Genomic DNA, 9,439 nt, shown 5'->3' on the forward strand with positions numbered 1-9,439 from the left:
TCGTTCAACCATTCACCTAAGCTCGCTTTTGCACCCACTGGCTAGCCCAACTGACTACCTCTTCTTCCTCTATTTAAATTCCTCTCTCCATGGCCAAGTAGATATTACTATCATTTGCAAGAGGAGAGGCCTTTAAATTGTTCACAGAGCTTCCCTAAGTCTTCCTTAGATCAACCCAACCATTTGCCCCCATTTAGTTAAATTTTGAGTTAAAAAACTATCCTTTAGCCTTAAATTTTGAGTCCAAAAAACCTCCTCCATTGTTAGAGTTAAATTTTGAGTTAAGAAACCATGACCTTTCTTGTCCCTCAACCAAACTCCATATACCTTAAAATTAGACTATCCTTAAGCTTCCTTAGGCCAAATGAGGAAGTTTACCATCAAAATCCCCTTCTCCTGAGTCCTCTAACCTACCTCTAGATCAAAGCTGCACCACACCATGTTTAAATTGATACCTAGACCCCTTATCGGCTCAAAAAAACACTTGGAGGAGGTTTTTTGGACCACAAGGAAGCTTCCACAAGAACCCAATTGAGGCATCACCTCTTGGGCATAAGTATAATCAACTAACCTTAATTTTGTTCTCTATTTCATTAATTGTGAAGTGAGCTTGTAATTCATATGATCGAAAGTGCATAAATAGGTTTTTCTTAACTAAATGATGCTATTGAAACAAACCCAATGTGATTTGGTTGATTATCGAGCAAGATCTTAGGCTTAGAAGTTGGACAATTCTCGGGTTAGGTCAATTAGGGATGATGACCAGGGATCATTCGATCACACGTGTTTTGAATCGATGGGTCAGATTACTTTGGATGAAAGATGAGTTCGCGAACCATGGGCCACATGGCAAGCATAGGTGAAAAGTGCAACAAATAGGAGCGTACTGTGTGGGGCTTAAGAGCTGCCAAGGATGAGTTGGTTTTCGCATGGATAAGTAGATAAATAATGTATTTTTGAATTAAATTAATCCAGAAACTTAAAAAATTCATAACTTGGTGTAGAAATATCATAAAAATAAAATAAAAATACCCTCTTGCTCACTGAATAGAGAAGAATAATGTGAATAACAAATAAAAATCATTTGACATATCTCTGATTGTTAATAATTTAATACTCACTGGACTGTTTTAATTTTAATTTAGTAAGTATTAATCACCATGGTTTGAAACTTTAAGGGTTGATTGCTCATGATAGTGAGGATGTCTCTTGATTTTTTTAGCGCCACAAGACACATCTAGCTCTGAAATCCTAATTTTTAAGTCTATTGGTCCATTTTTTTACTAAATTAATTAGATAAATTAAAATATTAATGAAAAAAATGTGAGGTTTGTCTTGGTAGGTTCCTTGTGGTCAGGCGACTTTAGGGGTTGATTGCTCATGATAGTGAGGATGTCTCTTGATGTTTTTAGGGTCACAAGAGACATCAAGCTCTGAAATCCTAATTTTCAAGTCTATTGGTCCATTTTTACTAAATTAATTAGATATATTAAAATATTAATGAAAAAATGTGAGATTTATTTTGATAGGTTCCCTGTGGTCAGACGATTTTAGGAAGAATATAAAATGCATTTAAATGAGTGTGCATAACTTTCTAGCTAATTAAATGCTAAAATTTATAAGAAATTAAATAATTGTAGTATTTTACAAAAATTAAAAAAATTGGTTCCACACTAGAGTGTAGTCATTTGAACATTCTGTAAAAATTTATAGTCTATTTGAGTTATATTTAATACTAAAGTTGTTTGTTTTCAAATTAAATGCATTTTTGTATTAAAATAATTTCAATAATTAAAATATAATTAGCAAAATTAGTAAAAGTGGTCTTCTGAGTTCCATGTGATTATGAGCACTTAACAAAAATAAAATTTATTTTAAAATAAATAGTTCATTAATTAAGGTACTTTTTAAATTAAAAATAATTAAAAATAATTAAAATTTGCAACAATATGGAAATGCCCAAAAGTGTTCCTAATTGTCCCTTGATCATTTGGGACTCTTTAAAATACTTTTCCTAGTTTTTCTAATTTAGTTAAGTCTTTTTAAATGCTAAAAGTGAATTTTTCTTAATTTTCCATTAAAATAGTTATAATAAATAAAATAAAAATCATAAAAATGATATCTTTGTTTCACTGAGTTCCTTAAACCTAAGGAGATCTAAGAAAAATATTAAATGTAATTTTTAAAAATAATTTATTTTTTCTACTTAATTACTCACTAAAATAAATAAATAATTATAATAATTAAAATATAATTTGAAATTTCATGAAATTTTGTCCAAGTGGTCCTCTGACCTAGGTGAACCTTCAATAATTTTTCCATGAACATAAATTTACTTTGATTAGATAATGAAATTAAATATTAAAAATACTATTTTTGAACTAAAATAGTTATATAAATTAAATCAAAATTATAAAATCAAGATTTCTCCTTTGATATTTTAATTGACCCATGAATGGAGTACCATAAAAATTCAAAGTCATTTGAGTTCAATTTAATGAGTTATGAAGTGGAGAGGCCAAAGGGGGAAAAATGTAATTTTGAGATTTTGATACCCATATTAAATTTTAGGTTAATCAAAGGTTAAAAGGGTAATTTTAATTATAAAAAACTCTTCTAGTTGTTTGAAGCACAATGGGTTAAATGGTAGAAACCAATTTGTCACTTTTTTCTTACACTAAGGAAAAAAAAAATGTAATTTTTTAAATTATTGAGGTTTGGAAGTTAGCTTAACTGGATGATCCTATGGTCGTAGGATTAAAGCTAGGAAGATAATAACCCACTAATTTGAAGCCCCTAGTTGGTGATAAGCATGATTTTAATGAAAAATGAATTTTATTTCTCTTAAACATTTTTTATTAATCTAGATTTATCCTACAAATTGAATTTAAGGGATTAGTAATAAACTAGGTCTAATATTTGGACTTGTTTAATGAGGATTAGAAAAGAAGAGTATGATTAACCAATGATCACTTTTAAATGCTATAAACTCAACTTAAATCTATGGTGTAAAAGCCTTAATGACTTTGAGTTTGTCCTTCGCGACATCAGCTCACATAAATCTTAAAAGAAACATCAAGTGAATATTTGAAGTACCTCATTCTTGGGAAAATTAAAATATTGAGGTTCACTAAGTAATAGAGTATTTTAATCCACTAAATCTTAATTTAATTTTGAATTATATACTGAATAATATAATAAGTTAAAATGGACAAAAAATGTTTCAAAAGGTTCTAAAAGTTGTTTAAGGTTATGACCTGAACACTTTTATGATATTTTGGATATTTTAAAGGACTACTAGACATATTATACTTTATTCTAGAAGATCATCCTCTAAAACTTTTAGGGATCCACCAAGTTGTGCCTCAGGACCCTTTAATTCACCTAAATCAATAAAAATACCCTAAACTACTTATACTATATTAATTTACTGAATGCTTAAGGATTTAAGTCTCCCAAGAGGTATTTAAATCCTTGTGAGCAACTGAGAATATTTGTTTTTGCCATATATGGATCATAGGGCTTGTGTAAGTCTGAGCCCTAGGTGGTGAGGGCGATGATGATAATGCTAATGTATGCTAAAATGAAGGATGTGACGTGGGAGTTTAGAATAGTATGTCCTACCTCAAGGACTTTTAATAAAACGATAGGATAAGGACCAATATTACTAATCGACGAATCTTGAGGAAATGATTGCCCCCAATACTCTTGAGTTATTTGTAGTCCAAGCTCAATTAAATTGATTAACCTGCGTACTGCATCACTACAAAATATTTTAAATAAATAGCTCTGATGCATGATAATTAAAATTTATATGCTTGAAAATTAAATTCAAATGAAAATTTATAAGGGTTCAATATTAATCACTTGGATCGAAGTTAGGACTGCTCTCCGTAGAGTATCGAGTTGGCAGCTGATATATTTTATGCTTATTTTTTGTGTTATTGCACTTTAAAGAATGGTATTTTCACATTTTTGTTACATGTATATCAATTTTAGGCATTTAGAGCAAATTAGCAAAAATAACAAAATTTGAAGCCAAAAGATTGAAGTTTTGAATTATGGCGCATGATGCGCCAGATTCATGACAGATGTGCTGAAATGGCGTTAGATGCACCAAAGCCCATAACAGAATGGTCTTTAGCAAACTGGTTCATGTTGCATGAGATTGGCGCCAGATGCGCCATTTGACAGAGAGTTGGAGCATGATGTGCCTGATTTGGCATCAGATGTGTCAGGCATGAATTTTTGCGGATTAAGGCGGTTCGAGATGAATTTTGCACAAATTTTCAATGGGACACTTGTTCTAAACACCCCTTAAAGTAAATCAATGATCTAAAGACTTTGAAATGTTCTTTTATGAAGGGATATGTCTCTTGGATCATTGGACATGTCATTTGAATTCAAACGAGTTAAGTTTTGGATAAAATTTTGAGGGAAAATTTTGAATTCTTTTTGGAGGGAGGGACTCTTTAATAAAAGAGATGGAAGTCTAGGGCTTGAAAGGGAGCAAAGAAGGATGCGAGTAGAGGTGTGTGGCGTGAGTTAGGGAGAGAGAGAGAAAGTCAAGGGCTTGAAATCTTTCTTCAAGGATTGTAAGAGGAGAGGGAAGGTGAGAGATTTCTTCTTCATTACACTTATAAGAGAGAATTGAGAGTTCTTGTAAAGAGGGAAAGGCTTGGAGAGAACTTTTAGGAGTTTTCCTGAGAAGGATTGTGAGATAGGTTGTGTCTTTTAATTCTTTTCTTTTGAAACTTATTTTTATTAATGAAATTCTAGTTTTGTCGTATCCTTCTCATGAATTTTGAGTAGTCTTCTTTGTCCTTCTCCATACTTTGAGATATGGTTTTGTGAAGAATTGTTTTGTGAAGTGAAGAATTGATTTTTTTATATGGTTTTAAATGTTTATAATTTGTGATGATTTGAACTGTGATATTCATTTACTTTTCAATATGGACAATTGAAATGTTAATTTGTGTTGAGAAGTATATATTTTGAAAGGGCTATGATTTCTACAACATGGGGAGAATCAAATTTTATTTGATGGGAGAGTATCTCATCAATTGAATTGGGTGCAAATAAATAGGGCAATATACTTTGTTGGATGTAGAATTGAAGATTTTAAGGTGATAGATTAAAATCTCCAATTTAGTCTAGTTGATTGGAAACAGATGCAAGATTGTTAGCCCTTGGGAGAGGAAGTTGTGGGAGTTCTAGAGTGGCAGCCAGTTTCTCCCAGCCTAACCATAAAATTAGGGACCAAACTCTGGATTAGTCAGTGTTCTTTATACACACGGAAAAGGATAAAGAATAGGATTACTCCTATTTGGCATAAAATAATTTTTATATATGCTTTTATAATTTTTATATATTTTTTCAAATTAATTTCATCACAAACCATATACTCATTGTAAACACATGATTCGGAAAAGGTAGGGAGTGATGTTTTCTTAAATTTGAACATTCCTTCACAACATCGTAGATTTAATTTTTGTAAATTTACTTTTGAAAGTTTAGCATTTAGTTTAGTTAACTTTATCTTTCAACTGTATTTTATTTAGCATTCATCTGTTACTTAATATTCAAACTTCACACTTTACTTTTTGTAGTTTTAAAATAGTAATTTACATTCTAAGTTTAGGAACTTTTTTATAGGTATCTCCAACTTCCACGTGGAATCGATATCTAGGACTCAATTAAAGCCCTTTATTACTTAAGTGATCTGTATACTTACATTATTATTAAAGGGGATTTGGTAGTATAAAGATTGTTAAAAGATAAAAACATTTTAATTAAAGTTATTTTGTTGGGATTAATTGCATGTTTTGCTATTGTATTTGTCCTGTGTATTTTGTATTATTGAAAAATATTTTGAAAATTAACACAATAAATCCATCTGCATCAAGTTCTTAGTGCAGTTGTGAGGGAAGTAATGGAAAGTAGCTGTAAGTTATTTTATAATTTATAGTATTTAAGAAAAAAAAGTGTGATTGTAGTTTATTTTGAATACTTTCTTATTTAAGTGTGTTTGCTTATTTTTAAATTACTTAATGTATCTGTTTATGCGTAGTATAAGATCTAAAAATTTAGCACCTTATGATTCTGAGTTAGAAAGAACAACTAAAAAAATTCAAAAATAGTAAAAAGAGATAGATGACATTAGCAAAATGGCTTGCAATTTGAATAATGATGAAAATGAAAATGAACATCATCAGATACCTTTAAGAGATTATGTTAATCCTACAGTAGATGAGATTCATTTAAGTATACAAAAACTGTAATAGCTGCTAATTCATTTGAGCTTAAGCCTGTTATTTTCCAAATGGTTCAAAATAATTTGTTTTGGGGAACATCAACTGAAGATCCCAGTTTACAAATTGCTAATTTTCTAAATTGTGTGCTACATTTAAATATGATGGAGTGTCAAATGATGCCGTCAGACTTATAATTTTTCCTTTTTCACTAAGGGATAAAGCTAAGATGTGGTTACACTTGTTAGCACCCGGATCTATCAGAACTTGGGGAGATTTATCACATAAAAATTTTTTCTAAATAATTATCACCTTCAAAATTTGCTAAGATTAGAAATGATATTACAACTTTTTATTAGTTTGAAGGGGAATCAATTTACGAAGCTTGGGAAAGATTTAAAGATCTCCTTAGGAAGTGTCCACACCATCTAGATTGGTTAACAATTTGAACTTTTTATAATAAATTAGTTGGACTTCTTAAATCGATAATTGACACTGCAGCTGGTGGATCATTGATATCAAAACCATTTGATGAAGCATATTCTTTAATTGAAGAGATGGCTACTAATAATTTTTAATGGCCCTCCAAAGGGTAAATCCAAAAAAAGTAGTCAGTAGTCATGATTCTGAAGCAATATCTATGTTAACTGCACAAATAGCTGCTATATCAAAGAAGATATAGCTGCTATATCAAAGAAGATAGATCAATATAGAAAGAATTATTCTCGAACATCATTTGTGCTTGAGAAAAATTCATTGGACCTTAAATGCAATAATTAATTATGCTAAATATCCTTATTCCAATTATTATAATCCCGCTTGGAAGAATCGTCTAAATTTTAGTTTGAGTAATAATAATTCTAATGCTGCAAATCTATAATGGGGAAACAACACTATTAATCCGTTGGGAAGCACAAAAAGTCAAGGAAATCCAACTTATAAACCTTATTACCCTCAAGGATTTAATAATTTGCAGAGTAAGGAGCAAAAGTTGTCAATGGAAGAATTGATATTGCAAATGGGGAGTCAATTACAAAGTCATGGAGCTACAATTAGAAGCATGGAAAATCATTTGGGATTTATTTCTAACGTACTTAGCAATAGAACACCAGGAACATTGCCTAATAACGTTGAAGTAAATCCTAAAAATCAGAACAAAGAGAAAATTAAGGCTATTCAACTAATTAAGGCTATTCAACTTAGAGAAAATTAAGGCTATTCAACTTAGAAGTGGAAAAGAACTAGAAAACGGAGTTAAAAAAAAGTAAAAGTTGAAGTTGAAAATGATGAAGTAGAAAATGAAAAATCTGATGAAGATTTTTATTTTGAGACAGAAGCCTATTAAACCAATGAAAATTACAGTAGAAAGACCACCACCTCCATTTCCTCAAAGATTGAAGCAGAAAAATGAAGATAACCAATTTTTAAATTTTTTTAGAGATATTGAGGAAATTAACGATAGACATTCCAGTTGTTAAATCTTTAGAACAAATGTCTAGCTATGGGAAGTTCATGAAGGATATACTTAATAAGAAAAAAAAGTTTGTAGATAACAAGATTGTTGCCCTCAGTGAGGAGTGTAGTGTTATAATTCAGAAAAAGTTTCCTGAAAAAATCAAAGATCCTTGAAGTTTTACAATGTCTTGTGCTATTAGCGAAAGAATTTTAGAAAACCTTTCTATTATTTAAGAGCCAGTATTAATCTTATGTTGTTATCAATTTTCAAAAGGTTGGGCTTAGGAGATATTTCAACTATGACTGTAACTCTTCAGTCTGTTGATCATTTGATTACCTATCCTAAAGGAGTTATAGAAGATGTTTTATTAAAAGCTGTTAAATTTAACCTTCCTATAGACTTTATTGTACTAGATATGGAGAAAGATAAGGAAATTTCTTTCATTTTAGGAAGGCCATTCCAAGCCACTTGAAGTGCTTTGATAAATGTGCAGAAAGTAGAACTAACTATGAGATTTAGTGATCAAAAGGTTACATTTAATATTACAAAATCAATGAGATACCCTGCAAAAGATCAAAAGATTGAATGCTTCAGAAAGGATATTAATGAATATCTAAGCCATGAATATTTCAAAAAGACATTTGAAAGAGAATTTGAAAAGGAATATGTGGAATATCAAGATGAAGATAAAATTCAAGATGAATTTATGGAAGTGAGTAAAGAAGATTTGTATTATGTTCAAGAAAAAAATCAAATGTTAGATCCTACAGAAAGTAATAAAAGTTTTATTTCATCTATTGAGAAACCTCCTGAAGTAGAACTGAAAACACTTTTGACACATTTGAAGTATGCATTCTTAGGGGATTTATCTACATTACCTGTTATAGTATCCTCATAACTAACAGTTGAGCAAGAACAACAGTTGATGGAAACTTTGAGAAGATATAAAAAAGCCTTTGGATGGACATTAGCTTATGTTAAAGGAATCAGTCATTCAATTTGTATGCATAGAATTCTATTGGAAGATTAACATGAATCAAGAGATGATCCTCAAAGGAGATTAAATCCAATGATGAAAAAAGTTGTTACGAAGGAAATTTTAAAATGGTTAGATGCTGGATTAATATATCCTATTTCAGACAGTGCTTGGGTAAGTCCAATTCACTTTGATCCAAGGAAAGGAGGAGTGACTGTAGTGATGAATGAGAATAATGAATTAATACCAACAATACAAGTCATAGAATGACAATCTACATAGACTATAGAAAATTAAGTTCTACCACCATAAAGGATCATTTTCCTTTACCCTATTTGGACCAGATGCTGGATAAGCTGGCTAGGTACAGATATTTTTGTTTTCTAGATGGATATACCAGTTATCATAAAATACACAAAGCTCCAAAGGATTAGGAGGAAACAACATTCACTAGTCCTTATGGAACTTTTGCTTTTCAGCGAATGCCCTTTGGATTATGTAATGCGCCTGCAACATTTCAAAAATGTATGATGTCAATTTTTGGTGAGTTAATTGAAAAAGGGATTAAAGTCTTTATGGAGCATTTTTCAGTGTTTGGAACTTGATTTGAAATATGTATAAATCATTTAAAGACAGTTCTTGAATGATGTGAAAAGACTAATCTCTTATTGAACCTAGAGAAATGTCAATTTATGGTTGTAGGAGGAATTGTGCTTAGGCATAAAGTTTCAGAAAATGGCATGGAAGTATATCCTG

This window comes from Phalaenopsis equestris, unplaced genomic scaffold (genome assembly GCF_001263595.1).
Source record: "Phalaenopsis equestris unplaced genomic scaffold, ASM126359v1 Scaffold233672, whole genome shotgun sequence".
NCBI lineage: Eukaryota > Viridiplantae > Streptophyta > Magnoliopsida > Asparagales > Orchidaceae > Phalaenopsis > Phalaenopsis equestris.